Genomic DNA, 20,595 nt, shown 5'->3' with positions numbered 1-20,595 from the left:
GGCATTAAAGAGGAAAGCCAAGAGGGCTGAGAGAGACAACTGGCATTATAATAAATAGTTCAGAAATAGCAGAGATTAAGCAGGGGAGATATGCAAAACAGATGAAGGCAGATATGTATGTTACTGCACCAAGAATCGTAAATAAGTTTGGCGAACTACAGGAACAAGTAGTCATGAGAAATTGACATAGCAGCAACAATGGAGACCTGGAGCAAACAAGCTAACAAATTACTTTAAAGCCCTACGTGTGGAGTGAATATGTAGTTCAAACTTTAGCTTAGTGAAGATTTTAATCAATTGGCTTCAGCCTGAGGGAGCGGAGATGGGTAATAGCTTGCAAGGACAATAGGATCAAAGCTAAGTTTTTGGGGGAGGGATTGTTGATGGCAGTTTTGAAAGAGATGGCGACAGTACCTGAGGAGAGGGAATCATTTACAATGTCAGGTAGCATTGAGAAGTTGCATGGTGAGAAGTTCATCAGAAATGGGGAAAGAGGTGAGACTCATAGGGGGAGATAGTGGCATAGCGATATTGTCACTGGACTAGTATTCCAGCGACCCAGGGCAATGATCTAGGAATTAAAAGCTAAATACTGAAATACAAACAGAAAATGCGGGAAAATCTCAGCAGGTCTGGCAGCATCTGTGGAGAGAGAAACAGAGTTAACGTTTCAAGTTCATATGATTTTTCTTCAGAGCAGAGGGACCCAGGGACCTAGGTTCGAATCCCACCACAGCAAATGTAAAATTTGAATTCAATAAAAATCTGGAATTAAAAATCTGACGATGACCACAAAACCATTGCTGATTATTGTAAATATTCATCTGGTTCACTAATGTCCTTTAGGGAAGGAAATCTACCACCCTTACCTGGTCTGGCCTACATGTGACTACAGACTCACAGCAATGTGGTTGATTCTTAAAAATGCCCACTCAATAATGGCAATTAGGGATGAGCAATCAATGCTGGCCTAGCCAGTGATGCCCACATCCCTTGAATGAATAAAAAAAATCATAGGCAAGATGAACTCAAGAGTGCACATGAGGGGAGATGGGAGATAGACTGGAAAGAGAAGAGAGAGAGAGATGCAGTGTGTTTTTTTAAATCCTTTCACAGGACATGGGCTCGCTGGCTAAGCCAGCATTTTTATTACCCATCCCTAGTTTCCCTTGAGAGGGTGGTGGTAAGCTGCTTTCTTGAACCACTGCAACCCACGTGGTGTAGGAACACCCACAGTGCTGTTAGGGAGGGAGTTCCAGGACTTTGATTTCATGGCTATTTGAGTCCTAAAGAACTATGCAACTAACATCAGAATTCTATAGAGAGGAAAATGGTTTCAAATTTTATAATGTGCGCTATACAAGCAGGTCTTGTAGTGCAGTGGGTAGCATCCCTACCTCTAAGCCAGAAGCTCTGCGTTCAAGTCCTGCCCTACGCCTTGATGGACATGGAAGGTGTATTCTTGATGTGACCAAACAGGTTGATTATAAACATGTAAATCCTTCCAATAACACCTATGACAGGTGTTAAGCGTGGGAATGTCTCCTGGTCAAACAGAACTGTGATAGCTACAATGCAACAGCTTCCCCATGCTAAAAGGCTCCCCATGCAAGTTTTTGCCATGGGGTCCATTTGACAGACTGCTAGAGAGATACACTGTACATGGACACAGGAAACCTCCATCTGTGCTTATGAATGTGTGTGAAATCGCAGGTGGAGATGTTATTGCAACAAAAGTTCAAGGAAACAGGCTCTTCCCTTTATTTCCTGACTTCTGACAATGCCAGGCCATTAATTGTGAATCTCATGAATGGCATGCGTACCTAGTGAAGGCAAAGGTTTATCATAGGATCCCAAGGGGATTAAAGAGCATAGTTTAGCTTTGAATCTATTTGTTGGACTTGTTTCAACAGCACCAGTAATCAGTGTTCTAAACTTCAGCATGAATATAAGTTTACTGTTGGCTCTGACCCCAAAATTAGCTTTCATTGTGTCTAGAAATTGTACTAGTCAAATCTCCCTGATGAAGATTAAGTATATCCTTATTATAAGATCATAAATTCACCGATATAATTACTAAGGAAATTAAAACATTTTTTAGAAACAACATGCAGTGTCCTTCCTTATCCACGGGAAATTAAACTACGGGAAAAATAGCATTCACCGGGTCAAAGCAAAAACATAGCTCTGAACTCGGTCAGACTTCATGCCGCTGCACCGCTGGGCTTAGAAAACCCCATTTTTTGCATTGCCACAGGGCCCATTCTGGCTAGATAAATGACCCTGTCCCTGAATTTTGGGAAGGGTTCAGTGTGCAGCTTTGGTTGCATTCTAGCAATGGTGATGCAACACCATTGGTCTGAGGAAATTCAGGACGACAGATAGAAAAGAATTTTCAACTTGGAAGTAGAAGTTAAAGAAGTTAAAGAATCAGATAATAAGTTTGCTACCAGCTGCTAGTGGGAAATGTTAAAATGTATATGCTATATTGACGAGGAAAAACAATATTTCTTATTAACTGCAACATCCTTTATCAAATAATTGATTATAAAGAACAACCTGATCTCAAAGTTAAATCCAATAGATTTATAATTTATTATTACTAAAATCAGTAAATTAAAAATTACATGTCACAGGTGATCTGTTTTGGAGAAGTCAGCTGGGTGATTGAATAGTTGTTTTATTCTTTTGAGACATGGGCCAGGATTTTTCACTTCAGTAGAATTTTTTTTGCTGTCTTTCCAGACTGTGCTTTCTTCAGAAGTATTGGCAATGGTCATCGTCCAGAAAAAACTGAGGAACTTAGATCGAATTACTTAACCTCATAAAATAAGACGCAACTCAAGAATTTTAGCCCTTAAATTCTCAGTGCTGGAGATGGAGGGGAGTCAAATTTCTGCCTGAAAGAAGTACTTGAAATGTGGGGAAGAACTTAGTTAGGTCAGGATTATCCTTTTCCCCCCACTTAGATCAGCCCTTTAAATTCCAGTCAGGATTGGCCGTCCCACCTTATGGGATGTCGTCTGCAGTTCCTGTGTGTCCTCTAGAAATTCCTCCCTCTACATCTTTGAAGGACCACAGTAGAACTCGTCATTTAAATCTCTCAACCCCTGGATAAATGGGATTGGCATGTGTAATTCATGCTCCTCCCATTTCTATCTGAATGTTGAAATCGGAATCTTACAATACCTCCTGCTTAGCAAAACTAAACCACATCTTATTTGATTTGGATGAGAGAGCTGGGCATCTGTGTAAAAGTTTGTCTAAAACTTGATTGAGCGGCTACACAAGGGGTGGAATTTTATGGCCCTGTGGTGACGGTGTAAAATGCGGTGAGCTGTTCAAAAGTCCATTGACTGCAGTGGGACCATAAAATCCTGCCAGCATAAAATTCCACCCAAGGTCTCCACTAGACTTTCAATTGCTGGTTGTCTATTTTTCAGCTGAGAAACAGTTGGTCAGAAATCCTCCCTGTAGGTTACTACATGAACAATAATACCTGCAGGTGAGTATAAGGAAGTTACCTCTTTACTTTCAGGACTTTTTTTCTTACTGGCTGTCACAATGGTTAGCAATGATTGGGAGTTTGATGTTGGTAATGCCTAGGGTTGCCAACAGTGATTAAATGTATTTGTGGGGGTTTCATCACATGACTTGTCCCCAAGCTCCAGCCATTAGTCGGCCAACAAATCCATCCTTGTGACATACTGCCTTCCTAAACCAATTGGAAAGCAAAAAGATTCATTCTCCAATTGGACTGTCAGCCAAACAGCATTTTTCCCCATTTTCAATGTTTTTATATCCGGTAAAGAGAAATGTTCAAAGAAAATGACAATAAAAGTAATCTTTCTTAATGTCCTGATGATTTTTCTCTGGGCTTGCACAGAGCAGTGTCCTGGAGATTGATCTTCAATTCCTGGAGACCCCAGGCCAATCCTGGAGGGTTGGCAAACCTAATGATATGTTTATACTGAAATCCCTAACTTGCACAGCTCTGAATATCTAATATCTTATGTGACTGTGTGTCTTATTTTGCTTTATAATGCCCCTGTGAAGCACCTTGGGATGCTTTATTATGTTAAAAGTGCTATATAAGTTGTTGCTGTAATGCAGAAGCTGATGCCTGTTCTTCTGTACAATATGTGCATGTCATGCTGTTACTTAGGCACATTACAGTGGGTTGACTGCACAGAGGAAACAATTGGCAAGGAAGAATGTACATGTGGAACTCACCAGAAACATTGCATCACAAGTTTAAAAATATCCTTCCCAAACCAACATATGTGTAGTACAGAATAAAGGACCAAATTTCCTCTGCCCTGCTCCCAAATAGTGCCTGAAAAGCTAATGCACCAAGGAGTAAAAATGGGCACTGTCTCTTCTTTCCTATTCTGTTCCTGAACGGCACTGCACCCAAACATCCTCTAAGATTTCTCTCGTGACTGCACTTGACAGCCCCAGATTAATGTTGAAGGGTTTGCACCCAAGTTTCCTTAAACAGTGCTGCACAGGTCATGGACAGACTGCTGCTGCTGCAAAAAAGTTTTTAATTCTCCCCATAATTCTATGTTATTGATTAGAAAAGGAAGATACTGATAGTGAGACCCCTCGTTAATTTCAAAGGAATACCTTTCCATAATGAGCAATACCACGATTAGCCTGCATTGCCATATGCCTGATTGGGTACATTTGAAAACAAAGGGCAGGATTTCACCCTTGTCGGGTGGGCTCGGCAGGGGTGGGCAGGGGGCTACGGGAAGCTGACCGCTGCCCGCGATTGAGGCCGGAAGGCAATTTCATGCTGGTGGGCCTGAAACTTGAGCGGCAGCGCTCAGCACTGCCTGTGCGGGTAGAGGGAGAGGGGTGGGCAGCATGAGCACAACCTTCGCGCATGCATGTGAGTGTACACTCCATAATCTCCCTGTGGAACAGAGCTGCCTCAGGGAGGATGATGCATTTTGAAAAGATAAATAAATAATGTAATAAAACATGGCTAAAAGCAAAAAACTGCGAATCCAAAACAAGAACAAAAATACCTGGAAAAACTCAGCAGGTCTGGCAGCATCGGTGGAGAGGAACACAGTTAACGTTTTGAGTCCACATGACTCTTCAACAGAACTAAGAAAAAATAGAAAAGGGGTGAAATATAAGTTGGTTTGACGGGGGGTGGGACAAGAAGAGCTGGATAGAGAGCCAGTGGAGATAATCAAAGATGTCACAGACAAAAGGTCAAGGAGGTGTTGAATGTGGTGATATTATCTAAGGAATGTGCTAATTAAGGGTAGAAAGCAGGACAAGCAAGGTACAGATAGCCCTAGTGGGGGTGGGGTGGGGTGAAGGAATTGAAAAAGGCTAAAAGGTAGAGATAAAACAATGGATGGAAACACATTTAAAAATAATGGAAATAGATGGGAAAAGAAAAATCTATATAAATTATTGGAAAAAACAAAAAGGTGGGGGAAAATCTGTTGAAGAGTCATGAGGATTCGAAACGTTAACTGTGCTCCTCTCCACAGATGCTGCCAGACCTGCTGAGTTTTTCCAGGTATTTTTGTTTTTGTAATAAAACATGGCCCCTCGTGATTCAGGGACATGTTATTAGTTACATTTTAAATCTTTCATTTTATTTTTATTTGCTTTAGGAAACTTCATCCCACCCATGGATGAGGTTTCCTAAAAAGTGCAAAGGCCGCTTGGCCTTTTCGCCTGCCCATCAATCGTCAGGTTGGACGGGCAGTGAAAAATTCTATTCAATTGATCCTTTAATGGCCTTTTCATTGTCAGCAGGCGTGTTGCCGACTCCGACACACACCTGCTGAACAAAGTATCGCATGACTGTGCTTTGATGTCGGGACCCTCACCCGATGTCAACCTGCGTCATTTTACGCTCAAGTGGGTCGGGCGCGTGCCTGCCCACTGAGCTAAAAATTTTACCCAAAGATTCTAAACTGAAGAGTAGCAGCATAATTCAAAAAGCACAGTAAACACAGCTGTTTTACTTTCCCCTTTACTGTGCCACCAACACCACCCCCCACAATACATCCCCTCCCACCACTCACTCAATAGCCATATTTAAGTAAATCATGCAACACTTGCGCTTTCACTGCTTCTCTCCTCACCATCAAAAGCCTCAAATACTCTTTCCAAGTGAAGCAACAATTTATATTTACTAATTTCAATTTAATATACAGTACTCACAATGCAGATTCCTCGACTTTGGGGAGACCAAACGGAGATTGGGACGGCTGCTTTGTAGACACCTCTGTTCAGTCCGCAAGTGTGACTCTGAGCTTCCGGTGGCCTTGCATTTTAATCCTCCACCTTGCTGTCAGGCTGACATAGAAATATAGAAACATAGATAATAGGAGCAGGAGTAGGCCATTCGGCCCTTCGAGCCTGCTCCGCCATTCATTGTGATCATGGCTGATTATGCAACTCAATAGCCTGCTCCCGCTTTCTCCCCATACCCTTTCACCCCTTTCGCCCCAAGAGCTATATCTAACTCCTTCTTGAAAACCTACAATGTTTTGGTCTCAACTACTTTCTGTGGTAACAAATTCCACAGGCTCACCACTCTCTGGGTGAAGAAATTTCTCCTCATCTCAGTGCTAAATGGTCTACCCTATATCCTCAGACTGTGACCACTGGTTCTGGACTCCTTCCTGCATCTATCCTGTCTAGTCCTGTTAGAATTTTATAGGTTTCTATGAGATCTCCCCTCATTCTTCTGAACTCCAGAGAATATAACCTCCATCCTTGATCCACTGCAGTGTTCCAGTGGCTTCCGGACAACACTGAATTCAGCAATTTCAAATAGAACCTCTGCACCATCCCCCCATGTCCCTATCCCTCTATTTTATCTCCTTCTCTTTGCATTTGTCAGTCTTAACTTGTTTTTCTTGGTTTTGCCTTCAGATGGCAGCAGTTCATTTTTCTGCCATTCACACCTCCTCTGGACCCATCTTTTGTTTTTTCACTTGTCCCAGCACCACTCCCTTTGGCTATTTGTGACAACACTTTTGTCATTTCTCGTCTCCTGTCTGCTGCCCTATCACAGGCCTCAGGGGAAGAATTTTCTCCCCATCGGTGGGGGGGTGGGGGGGTGGGGGGTGCGCTGGGCGGGAGTGGGTGCACAGCCAACTGCCGCCCGTGTTCGGCTGCTTAGCACCATTTTATGTGGGCTGGCCAATTAAGGCCTGCCTGACATGATGCGCACCCGGAAGCATTGAGCACTCCTTGTGCGGGCGGGGGGAGTAGGCTGAGTCAGGACCTGCGCATGAAGAGTGCAGAAATCTCCCTGAGGTACAGAGCTGCCTCAGGGAAATTAGTTTGATTTTTAAAAAAATTTAAATAGAAAAAGAAAAAAGTTTGTAAGACATGACCCCTCATGTGTCACGTGAGCTGGGACATGTCTACGAATTTTATTTAAAATTTTCATTGAACTTTAAAAAACTTCATGAAACCTTCCCCGAACATGGATGAGGTTTCATGATAAATGTGAAGGCAGCCTGGGACGGGCAGCTATGACAAGTATTTTAACTGATATTTAAATGGCCTCAATAGGCCTTTGACAGTTCGGCAGGCACGCCGCCGACTCCGGTGCGCACCCGCCGAACTGAAAATCGGAATGACATGTGGTGACATCAGGACACAGGCACGACATCACCGCATGTCATTTTACGTGTCGGTGAGTGGGGCCTGCTCTCGCACGCCAGCCCAAAGATTCTGGCCGTGCTTTTTGTTTTTTTTCCATCCTCTCCCTTTTCACCGCCTTAAAAACATCTCTAACTTTTCCCAGTTCTGATGAAAGGTCATGACCTGAAACATTGGGAGGAATTTAATGCACCCCCCCCCACCGCCCCCCCCACCCCTAGCCACTTTTCCAGCCCTGGGGACATGTTTGAAGGTGGAGGGACTGTATGATCAGGTGGGAGGTTGCATGGTGGAGATCCTGCCGCCTTCCTGACTCACCCCGATGAAGCTCTAGGTGGGAAGGTGGGTGGCCACCATGACCAGAGGGCAATTTAGACATTCATTTAGCCATGCTTAGGGCATTTTAAGGGCTTCATCTTGCTACCACCAGAATTCTACCAGCAGCCAGCACAGAACTCACCATTCAGGATGACTGCCCAGCTTCCTGAGGCCCACTGTAGGGAGGACCCTTGTACTCAGGCACTCAGTAACCCTGATAGAGAGACGCAGCACTGGGAAAGTTGGGGGGGGGGGGGCGTCCCACAGAGGCCATCCTGTGGTTAAGTGAAGTACCCTGTCCCTTTAAGAGAATGCAAGTGTACTGATCATGTGACAGCACTGATGAATCACTGCTCAGTGCAGGCAACTTGGAACTGTAAGTCCAATTCTGGAGGTTTCTGAGTGAACACGTATGAACGGGTGCTCTGCCCTATCTCTCAATAAACCATCAATGCTTATTCTTACATTAGTCTCTCCCCATTATTGATTGCAAGCGGCAACTGAAGGCAACATAGGAAGGCATGCAGTTAAAGTTCAGTTGGCCAACAAACTTCTTTACCCAAGACATAAAAGTGGCGATGAGGATAAAGAACAAAAGAAAATACATTTCAAGATGGGTGAATGAAGCATTCTGTACTTTCCTTGTTAAATAGGCAACCGCCAGCAACCAGAGCAGAAAGCGCTGCAGTGCTGCAGTTTAAATTTTTTTTAAAAACCTGTAGAATCGCGATCGCAGGATCCCACCAAAGCTCAAAAAGTACGCGAAACAGCGGAGAAAAGCCAACAGCTGCAAAGACAGAGTTTTAAAAAAACGGTGACTGCTCTTAAAGTGGCAATACATGTAAAAGTCTAAACACATGAAAAATGGCTTTGGACAGAAAATTATAAGAGATCCAGAGAGAGCGTGGTAAGCCAAACACCTAAATCCGTCATTACCTGGAAAGCCCATCGGAAGTGCAGTCCCCTTGCAGTCATTCACGATGCCGCAGTTCCGGCGTCTCGATCCATTTAGCCCCAATTCAGATGACTGGTCTCAGTATTTCGAAGCCTAGAATTCTTTTTTACCACTAAAAACATCACAGGGGAGGAGAAGAAGGGAATGATTCTTTTGTCCTCAAGCGGGAACAAAACGTATGGGCTGATCACAGCCTTACATCACCTAGCGACCAGACTCAAAGGCTTTCGGAGAGTTAATAAAAATTGTACAGAGCCACCTGAGACCATAGCCCTCAGTTCCCATGCAACGCTTCAAGTTCAATTCAAGGAACAGGTTTCCAGAGGAGACAATAGCTGACTATGTGGCCATTTTAAAGGCATTAACTGAGCATTGCGAATTCAAAACATCTATTAGTGATATGTTGAGAGACTGGCTGATATGCAGGATTGTAGATAATCCTATCCAAAGGCGTTTGCTAGCTGAACCTAGTCTGGACTTCAATACGGCATTAGAATTAGCTACTGCGATGGAGAGTGCTTTTAGAAATTCCTAAGTTATAGAAGATACACAAAATGGCGCTGTCCATCTGGTCGAGCAGGACAATCCGGCAACAAAAGGCACAAAAACTTTGAACTCCACAGAAAGGCAGGAAACGCTCCCTAGCTCCAGACCATTGAAAAACAACGGTACTGCAGTGAAAGCCCACAAAATGAATGAGAGAAATACATTCAGGCCTCCAGTGAGCGAACAACAATTCAAATAAGTCGAGTGCTTTTTCTACCAATTCTATGCCCACATAAGGCAGCACTGCAGATAAAGGCTAAAACACCATAAAGGCAGAGAGAAATATCATGAAATATGCCCTGTTGAAGAGCCAGAAGATATAGAATCAGACATCCATTCGTTATATAACCTCAAAGTGGGTAGAACCAAGCCAATCCAAGTAGTCTTTACAGTTAATGGACAACCTATTAAGATGGAAGTTGATACGAGAGCATCGATGTCTGTCATTGGAGAGCATACATTTAGAAGTTAGAAGTTTCGGACAAAGCTGAGGACATACACAAGGTGCAGTATGGGGAACAGTCTGCAAAATTACCCCTATTTGTAATGTCAGGGAGGGGACCAAGTCTCCTTGGAAGGAACTGGCTGGGAGAGATAAATCTTGAGGGCCCAATAAGTTCCCAGTTTGAAACCAGAAGTGTTGCTGCAAGGAAAAACAAGTACACAAGGACCCAGTGGGGGGAAGCATGTAGAAGTGTTACACCGGGACAGAGTTCAAGCTGAAGTCAGCATCCTTTGAAAGGAAATGGAAAATCTATTAAAGGACTTTAGTGTGCTACAAAATTCAATCAACTCACAATTTGTACCATGAAAAATATATGAAGAAGAAAAGAAAGAGTTAAGCCTATCTCTGGCTGAGTTAAGGAACGAATTAGCTGAGAAGAGGCAACGATATGAAATTTTCCAGGAAACTATTAATGAGAATAGGAAAGAATTGGAAGAGCTGAACAGCAGCTGAGTAAAAGCCTTGAAGATTTAAAGCTAGAAGGCCCTGAATTTTCAGAAGAGCTGCCCGAAAACCCAACTACTGAGCTCATTCACATTCAGCTCGTGCCTGAGTCTCATCCAGCCAGCAGCGAAATTAAAGAGAAGATAGAGATACGGGTCAGTGCTACCAAGAAAAGGACATACAGGATGAAAAAGAGAAATTATTGGCAGTCCTCAGAAAGAAAAACAAAAAGATTTTTTTTCCTTTTCCTCTTTCTCCTCACACATCGCTCATCGCTGTATTGCTTTGTGCTTGTTGCCCTTTATCTGTTTCAGGGAGGGGCAGCAGGAGTGAACATGACTGCACCCAGAAGATGGTGAAATCATCCACTGATGGACATGGTGGGCAACTGCCCTTGAAAAGGAGGTCTTGGAAACACCAGCTGAGGCTGTTGGGCTAAACTCATCAAAGAAAGCCTCCTGAGAGAATTGACCTATAAATAGTTATTGTTTAAATAGTTAATGTGTTTTAAGCTTGTTAGCTGCACTTTTAAGTAAAGGGGGAGGGATGTGGTAAAGTGAGGTGCCCTGTTCTTTTAAGAGAATGCAAGTGTACTGATCATTTGACAGCACTGACAAATCACTGAGCGGCGTGGGCAACTGCGAACAGTAAGTCTGGTTCTGGAGGTTCTGAGTGAGCATGTGTGATCTGGTGCTCTGCCCTATCTCTCAACAAGTCATCACTGTTTATTCTTACATCAGTCTTTCCCCATTATTGATTGCAAGCAGCAACCAAAGAGAACATGGGAAGGCATGCAGTTAGAGTTTGGTTGGCAAACGAACCCATTTACCAAGACATAAAACACCCCCTCTCCTTTCTATCAACCACTCTCCCCGCCTTGCCAGTGCTCTCCTCCTTGATGACCTCATTCTACCTTCTTTAACTCTCTCCAGGGCTTTATCAACTATACCTGGTGAAGGCCCAAGTGTAGTGCTGACAGGGGCCACTGCTCACAGTGGTGCTGTTGGTAGGCCTAATAGTTATGTAATGAGTTAATGAAGTATATCAAGATGTAAAAGTTACACCAGTCATGTACTAGAGACTCTGTGGAGCAGATAGAACAGTCTGTATTCATGAGAGACATACTTACTCTGTAACCTATCTTGCATATAGTGTTAATAAAGTAGTTTGAAGTAACTGCCTGAGTCAGACCAGAGTTATTCAAGATAGTATAGGCCACATTACCGACAAACAAAACATTGTAACAGTGGTGGTGACACCAATCTAATGAAGGTTTGGTACCATTGACAGGACACCACAGTGCAAAGATGGAAGGAAAACCTGATTGTAACAAGAATTTGCAAATGCTCCTAAGAAGGAGGCAAATTGGAAAGTGGTAACAATGTCAGCACCAGGTGAACAGTCACTGCCCCAAACCTGCACATTCAAAAGTCTCTAAGACTCACAGAGAGACCAAGTAGTCATGTAAGGGCATTTTAAGGGCTTCATTTTGCTGCCTAGAGGTTTTCCAACTGGTGAACAGGCTGTTCAAATCTACTGCTGAACCAGATGAAGTCTCTGGTTTCTTATTTGAGGAGTCAGCTATGTTTACTGCAGCACAGCAGCATTCAGATCTTTGACCCACTGATTCCACCAATGCAATGCGTTATTGACCTTTGACAATGTCCCACATGGGAGACTTATAAAAAAGGCAAATGCACGTGGGATACAGGGTAATTTGATAAGGGGGATTCAAAATTGGTTTAGCTGTAGGAGACAGAGGGTGATGACAGAAGGATGCTTTAGTGACTGGAAGCCAGTATCCAGTGGCGTACCACAGAGATCTGTTCTGTGTCCCCTATTATTTGTCAGTTATATAAACGACATAGATGATTAAGTGGGGGGTAGGATTAGTAAGTATACGGATGACACAAAGATTGGCCAGCTGGTTAACAGTGAGGTTGAGTGTCTTGGGCTATAGGAAGGTATAGATGGGATGGTCAAATGGGCAGATAAGTGGCAGATGGAACTTAACCCTGAAAAGTGTGAGGTGATACACTTTGGAAAGAGTAATTTGACAAGGAAGTATTCAATGAACAGCATGACACTAGGAAGTTCTGAGGAACAAAGGGACCTTGGCGTGTGTGTCCATAGATCTCTGAAGGCAGAGGGGCATGTTAGTGGGGTTGTGAAAAAGGCATATGGGACACTTGCCTTTATCAATCGAGGCATAGATTACAAAAGTAGGGAGGTCATGTTGGAGTTGTATAGAATCTTGGTGAGGCCACAGCTTGAGTACTGTGTGCAGTTCTGGTCACCACATTATAGGAAGGATGTGATTGCACTGCAGGGGATGCAGAGGAGATTCACCAGGATGATGCCTGTGATGAAACATTTAAGTTATGAAGAGAGGTTGGATAGACTTGGTTTGCTTTCGTTGGAGCAGAGAAGACTGAGGGGCGACCTGATCAAGGTGTACAAGATTATGAGGGTCATGGACAGGGTGGATAGGGAGCAGCTGTTCCCCTTAGTTGAAGGGTCAGTCACAAGGGGACATGAGTTCAAGGTGAGGGGCAGGAGGTTTAGGGGGGTAGTGAGGAAAAACTGTTTTACCCAGAGGGTGGTGACAGTCTGGAATGCACTGCCTGGGAGGGTGGTGGAGGCAGGTTGCCTCACATCCTTTAAAATGTACCTGGATGAATACTTGGCACATCATAACATTCAAGGCTATGGGCCAAGTTCTGATAAATAGGATTAGGTAGGTAGGTCAGGTGTTTCTCAAGCGTTGGTGCAGATTCAATGGGCCGAAGGGCCTCTTCTGCACTGTGTGATTCTGTGATTCTATGAAGAGCTGTCCAGGAATAACAAAATGCTTGATTCCATAGATATCACACTGCCAGAGTGTTGGTACAGCCTATTAGTTGGGTGAAAGTAAATTGATGCCCATACTTTTATCTCATCAGAAAATCCTCTTCCCACTAAAGCTGTCTTTCAGTGCAGAAGCTGAGGCCAAATCTTCAGAGTTTCTGCAGCTTCAGAATCCTGTACAAGAATTTCATTTGCATATTGTTTTAGGGATTCATCCGATTGCGGAGAATGATGCTGTCTTATCTTATCCTCACAAAGTCTTCCCAATTTCCATGGTATAGCAGCCTCACACAAAGGAAAGTGTGTTAATTTTATTACTGTCTACAGACAGTGATCATCCTTTCCTAAATGTTGCTGGGAATTATCTCTTCTTTGTTTCCAGCAATGTCTACAGGAAATTTGTTGTTTTCTTCTCGCATTCCAGATTCATCTGAATTTCAGCACTTCAGTCCCTTCTCTGTCCTCGATGCAACAATGAATGATACAGCTGTGAAAATCTTCATTGGAATTGAAGATGCTTTGTCTTCTCAGGTCTTTCCCCAGTATGTTTCAAGGGAGCAGAAGATTCCTGAACGAGTCATATTGTCTTCTCTTCTAGTTCAATAGTGTTCAATGGTTGATGTCCTCCAATCTTCTCTCTTGGATCAGTCTTTCTTTGAAAAGGCTCCATGATATTAACATTTCAACAGTTCTGAGAATCACACTCCAATTGTCAGCAGTCCTGGAAAGCTGCTTTCTCATTTCTCTGATGATGATGTCCACCAAGGAAGAGAGAAACACCCAAATGTTTCCAAGCCGTCTTCCCAGAGAGCTGAGTACGCTGTGGGAAATTGAATCCCTTATAACAGTGATGTGGGGGGGTTTGGATGGGGAAGAGTAGGAGTAGGAGTTGGACAGAACCTGTAACAGCAAAGGGAGTTTCAGGAATGTAATATAAATAGTTTAAGAAATAGTTTAACAGTGTTATTAAAGAATTTGCTATTATATTTGGGGGAAGGTGTAGTACAATGGGTTAATAGAATAGCTATGGTAATGAGTTAGTGATGTATATCTCACATATACATAACAGTGATATCAGCAGTCATGTGCTAGAGATTCTGTGAAGCAGATGGAACAGTCTTTACTCATGAGGACATAACTGCTCTGTAACCTATCTTGTATATGGTATTAATAAAGCAGTTTAAAGTAACCTATCTGAGTCAGGCCAGAGTTACTCAAGATAAGATAAGCCACGCAACCTGTATACTAAACACTGGAGAGCTGCTGGTCTCTGATTGCCTGGCAGCACTCAGGAAGTGGGGTTTCCACCCTGCACCGGGTGGTCCGATGATGCCAAGGTAAGTGACTGATTATTATAAAATTCCATCATGCCTCCACAAAATGTTTGATATGAAAGTTCCCATCAGTTTTGCAACTGGTGAACAGGAATCCAGCCTTCACCCGGCAACTCTGTTCCTCTCTCCGCAGGTAGCGTCAGGTCTGCTGAGTATATACAGCCTTTTCTGTTTTTATTTCACATTTCTGGATCCACTGTATTTTGGTTTTGTTTAAGTAAATCATAATGTGTTGCAAAATCCACTGGTGCCAGGCACATCAAACAAGAGGGAAATCTATCTGCATTCCCTATATTGGTTTATACCATAAATTATTCTCAGATTGTCATTAATTAATATCCATCATGAACAATGCTTCACTCAGTTTCATCTAATCAATAAACATATTCTAGTAAAATGAAAGACTTGCATTTATATAGCACGTTTTATGACCATCGGACGTGTCAAAGCACTTTACAGCCAATGAAGTACTTTTCTTTTTGAAGTGTAGTCACTGTTGTAATTTAGGAAATGCAGCCGCTAATCTACAGTCAGCAAACTCCCACAAAACAATGTAGGATCAAAATTGGCCAGGACACCAGGGATAACTTTGCTGCTCTTCAAAATAGTGCCATGGGATCTTTTATCCTCCCGAGTAGGCAGTTGGGACCTCTGTTAAATTTGCTACCTCAGTATTGCACTGGATTGTCAGTCTGGATTTTTGTGTTCAAGCCATGGAGTAGGACTTGAACCAGGAACCTTGTCATTCAAAGATTTTCCTGAAGCTAGGGAGTTCTTTTTCATCTCATATTCATAGGATGAGTGCATGGAGTCTTGATGATAACAAAAGTCCACCAGTTTTGAAGACTTCAGCTGGATTGGGGCCACAGGCTTTGTTGTTTTCCATCTGTCTGATTGCTTGTTGCAACTCTCCCATTAATGGCAGTTCACTCATGGATTCTACCATGCAGTACTGGGGTATCAGATGCCACTGTGAATTGATAGTTGAGGAATTGTTCAAAATGTTCTTTCTAGCTCACGGTTGGCAATGTCATCCTTAAGAAGAGAAACACCACCTCTAAACGAAGGGGATTTTGTCCATTTGACCTCGGTTTGTAGATGCCATTAGTAGCTTCAGAAAATATTTGCATGTCCTGATGGTCAGCATATTGTTGGATCTCCTGGGCTTTCTTTGAATTGTTCTGTCAGGCAATGAAGAGTGCTCACTTTTGATCTTGGAGCTCACATGTTTCAGCATAGTTTTCATTGAACTATTCCTGGTGATGAGGATGTTCGAGCCCAATGGTCTGGGCACAGAATCTAGAACAGCTGACTTCATTCATCCCACTATTCTGGAATTGAATTGGCTGTGTGAAGGCTTTCTAGATTGGGCATGAGCTGCATTTTGAATTGATTGAGTAAATTGCTAGGCTCTCTGGATTGTGCTCTGAAGATTTGGATGTCCAAGAAACCCCATCACAATCCTACAATTGCTTCATGATGATATGACTGCAATTGTCTTGAATGCGAGATCTGAAATACTTGCTTTCAAAATCTGAATTTGGGTCAAGCAAGGCTGTGTGATAGCCCCCATACTATTTACAATCTACCTAACAATAGCTATTCACCTCATCAATGATCAACTGCCCTCTGGTATCAGTATTAATCAGCATCTAGATGGAAAACTCTTTAAACTCAGCCACCTCCATGCTAAAGCTAAGCTGACCACCATAGGTATACATGATACACAGTCTGCGAATGACTGCAGAGTTGCTGCCCACCCTGCACCAGATTTGCAAGCCACTTTCAATTCCTCCAACTCTATATAAAAGAAACTCGACCTGTCCTTGAATGTTGTCAAAACAAAACTTATATATCAACCCAGATTTGATCAGCCAAATATCCCCCCTCCCATATATGTTGAAGGAAGGACTCTGGAGTATGGTAAGCATTTCTCGAACCTTGGTAGCCACCTCTCTCAAAAGGCCACCATTAACAAGGAGATCCACTACCAGATCAGCTGAACCAGCTCAGCCATCTGCAAACTACGGCAGCAAGTGTTTGTCAACAAAGAGCTTCGCAAATTAACAAAAGTCCTACCGTACAGAGCAGTTGTCATCACCACACTCCTCTACTGCAGTGAGACCTGGACTGTGTATCAGCGACACAAGAACACTAGAGAAATTCCAGTAGCAATTCTTCAATGCATCCACCAGATTCAATGGGAGGCCTGTCAGGCAAAGACTGGTGTACTTCTGGAAACCAAGCTCACAAGCATTCAGGCATAACACCTGCAAAACCAATTTTGAAGGACTAGACACCATTTCTGCGTGGATGAGAACCATCTTCCCTACTACGGTCCCTGTTTCCTCAACTCTCAAATGGCCAGCATTCCAGGAAAGGGCAAAGAAAACACTTCAAAGACACTCTGAATCTCTTCTTGAAGCATGGCAGCATTGACGTTAATGACTGGGAGGATTGTTCAGAATGGCAACAAATGTTCATCAAACTGCAGCACACTATGAGTCATAATGCCTTAATGATGAGGCAGAGCAGCAGCAGAAAAGGAAGCCGATCCTACATTCTGGATCTCACTACACCATGGCAAGCCCTGCCCCTTGTGCCCAAAGATCTGCGAGTCAAGAATCAGTCTGTTTAGTCAGATGAAGATTCATGGCAGGAATTCTGAACCCTGAGCTGTGAAAGCTATTGACTTTCAATGGCTCTCCAAATTTTCCCATCCCACAGCGACGATGCCTGCCGGTGTTGGGGCTGGAAAACCCTGCCCATCATCCTCAAATTGGGAGACAGCAGATGACGATGATGATTCAGAGGTAAATGTGCTACTAACTGAACCACAGCTGACTCTCAAATAGTCCTTGAATTGTTAATTTTTTGTTGAATATTTAGATTTTCTTTGCTGTGTTTCTAAATCTTCTGCTATAAATAGTATTCTGTTGTCATTTATTGGAACTAATATTGAAAGTTAAGGATGGGATCTAAGGGGCCAAATATCAGATTTCAATTAACGTTTATAAAACATTAATTTCAATTTAATTTTCTGGATTTCAGCAGGGGTCCAAAAATTCTAAGCAACTCACAGGTGGAGGGCAAATACATTCGACCATATCAACTCAATAATTAAAGTGGCAACAGATCCAGGAAAATATCATATATTTCTGGGCCATTTGGTTTATTTTTTTTTAGCTTATATTCCATGATGCTAAAATAAACTCCATTCCAGGAATACATATTCCAATATCAGGAGTAATTTTATTACTGGAAAGATAACTATATCTAATCAAAACATAGATAATATAGTTTTAGCTAAATAAAAAAGAAACATTAGGTAGGAATTTCTTCGGAGCTGCTTGAGTTCCACCACTGTAACTTTATGGAAGTGTGGTGAAATCTCAGCTTACACCACAGCACTGACATAGTTACATAAATGGGATTTGTAATTACAGTATGGCAGGAGCAGCTTCAAGGAAATTCTAGGCCACTAGTTCCGCTCATTGAGTCATCCTTTCATCCTTATTTTATCTTCTTTTTCATTTAATATATGATCTTATTATTTTTCTCTATCCCTGACTTTTCCTGTGCTCATATTTGTTTAAAAGCCTGGACTTATTTTGTTTCTTCTTCTTAGCTCCCACCATCTGCTCAGAAATAGAATTGGTTGCTCAGGATCAGACTTATGACAACACTAATGGAGTTCCCTGTTAATGGTAAACTGTTTAGGAACAGCATAGCAACAGTCAAACCACTGTTATAGTCAGCATTGTGTCAGTTAGGATGTCTCATCCAGATTTCAATGGAAAACAAATGTACTTGAAAGAAAATAATTTACCAGACATGTTTGTTTGTGGGGAGTTTATGACTCAAGGTTTAGTCTTGTTTGTCACTGGTGGAGCTATCTTCAAATATTATTCCACATGGCCCAACATTTCCTAATTTGCTGCCAAATAAGCTTTAATCACTTTTGTTCAATTTGCCTCTGTTCTCAATTGTTAATTTCCTGTTTGTATCTGTTTTTCTTTAAACATGTATTTCTTTTTCTCTCTCTTTCTTATCCTACTGTTTATTCTGGACCTGCTTCCTCTCCTTCACTCCCCCTTGCAGTTTTGTTTTTAGAGACCTCTAACTAGAAGAATAGAATATTTTACTTTAACCAATTGTGGTCTGCAGCACCAATGATATAAAACCACCAAACCTCCTTCCTTCACCCAACACCCAACATACTTAGTATTCATTAATCACTCATTTTGATGTAAAAATATAAGCTACACTTATATAAGTAAATGTTTGCAATCTATGTAACTTCGGCTGATTACAAGTATCACTCCTAACATTTGTCTGACTAAATGCAATTACTGTTAATACAAAAAAACAAAATAAACACATAACAAAAACAGAATTACCTGGAAAAACTCAGCAGGTCTGGCAGCATCGGCGGAGAAGAAAAGAGTTGACGTTTCGAGTCCTCATGACCTTGTCGAAGGGTCATGAGGACTCGAAACGTCAACTCTTTTCTTCTCCGCCGATGCTGCCAGACCTGCTGAGTTTTTCCAGGTAATTCTGTTTTTGTTTTGGATTTCCAGCATCCGCAGTTTTTTTGTTTTTAAAATAAACACATTATCAGGGAGCCAGCTGAAATGTTTAAAGAAGATATAAGATCTCTGAAATAGAAACAGAAAATTCTGGAAATACCTGGCAGGTCAGGCAGCATCTGTGAAGAAAGAAATCGAGTTAACATTTCAGGTCAATGACCTTTCAGTTCTGATGAAAGATCATCGACCTGAAATGTTAAATCCGTTAGATCTCTCTGCAAGCGTTGCCTGACCTACTGAGTATTTCAAGCATCTTTTGTTTTGATTTCAGATTCCCAGTATTCACAGTTTTTTGATTTGTTATAAGTTCTCTGAGCCATGGACACATTAGATAAATAGGGGCAATTTCAGAATTCCCTAACACCAACTGTGCATGTGAGTTAGACGTGTTGGCATAGACCTTCTGTTTGGTCGCAATTTTAAACTAGCATGAAAGATCGCATAATTTTAAGCACAAATCTTGTCCTATGCAAATTCAGTTTCCATGATCTTTTGTGCTAGTGTAAAAAAAGCATCGTGCAAGAAGCAGGCAAGACCGGCCATGCTCCCAGATCAAATTAATCATCGTTGTGAGTCTTCATTAATTGTGCTTGTGTGCACATCTTCAAAGTGGCTCTAAAAATTAAGATGGTACTTTTAGGTACAAGTACCTTAACAGGGACTTTTTAAGAGCTTTTGAGTATGATTATTTTAATTTACTAAAAATAGGACTATTGTACACCTATGTAGCTAAATGTGCTTCTGTATAGCTTTTTTAAAACCATTTTCAGTGACTAGAAACAGGTGCTGAACTGGAGACTAAGATTAAAATCCTTAAGCTTCCATTCTTAGTTATCTCAAAGAATATGTTTTAAAACAATTTTAAAAACACTATTATGTTCCAAAATATTGTCCAATTGCGCTGGTCGGTGGCAGATTTTTAATTTGGTTATATGCAAATGAGTTTGAGCAGAAATTCTAGAAAAAGGACATTTCCAGAAACTAGTGCATTCTTGGGCATAATTTGTGCCTGGATCGCTGATTGCATGCAAAGCAGATACTCTACCCCGTTGTGTTTACTTTTTATAACTCACCACCTCCTGACATACTTTCACTATATATACAGTTCTTTCTTTCTCTCTGCTCATTCATTGGTTTTTCCTTTCTGCTTCTCCAAAAATTCCACTTAAGAAATGAAACATTTTCCAATATAGATGGAGAGAGAAGTCAAGTTAGAAAGAAATATAAGGATTGGACGCAAAATCTTCCGCCAATGTTCAGTTCCCAGAATTAATTCTTTTTCTTTTAATTATCTTTCTTGGAAAAACTTTTAAACTAGGTATTAACTATTTGTTGTTTGCTGTAGCAAGAAGTCTGTTATCATTAGATGATGAAACTAGGCTATTAATTATGCCCTAAAATTAC

The sequence above is a fragment of the Carcharodon carcharias genome, chromosome 16 (genome assembly GCF_017639515.1).
Source record: "Carcharodon carcharias isolate sCarCar2 chromosome 16, sCarCar2.pri, whole genome shotgun sequence".
Lineage (NCBI taxonomy): Eukaryota > Metazoa > Chordata > Chondrichthyes > Lamniformes > Lamnidae > Carcharodon > Carcharodon carcharias.
Note: the sequence above shows the minus strand (reverse complement) of the source record.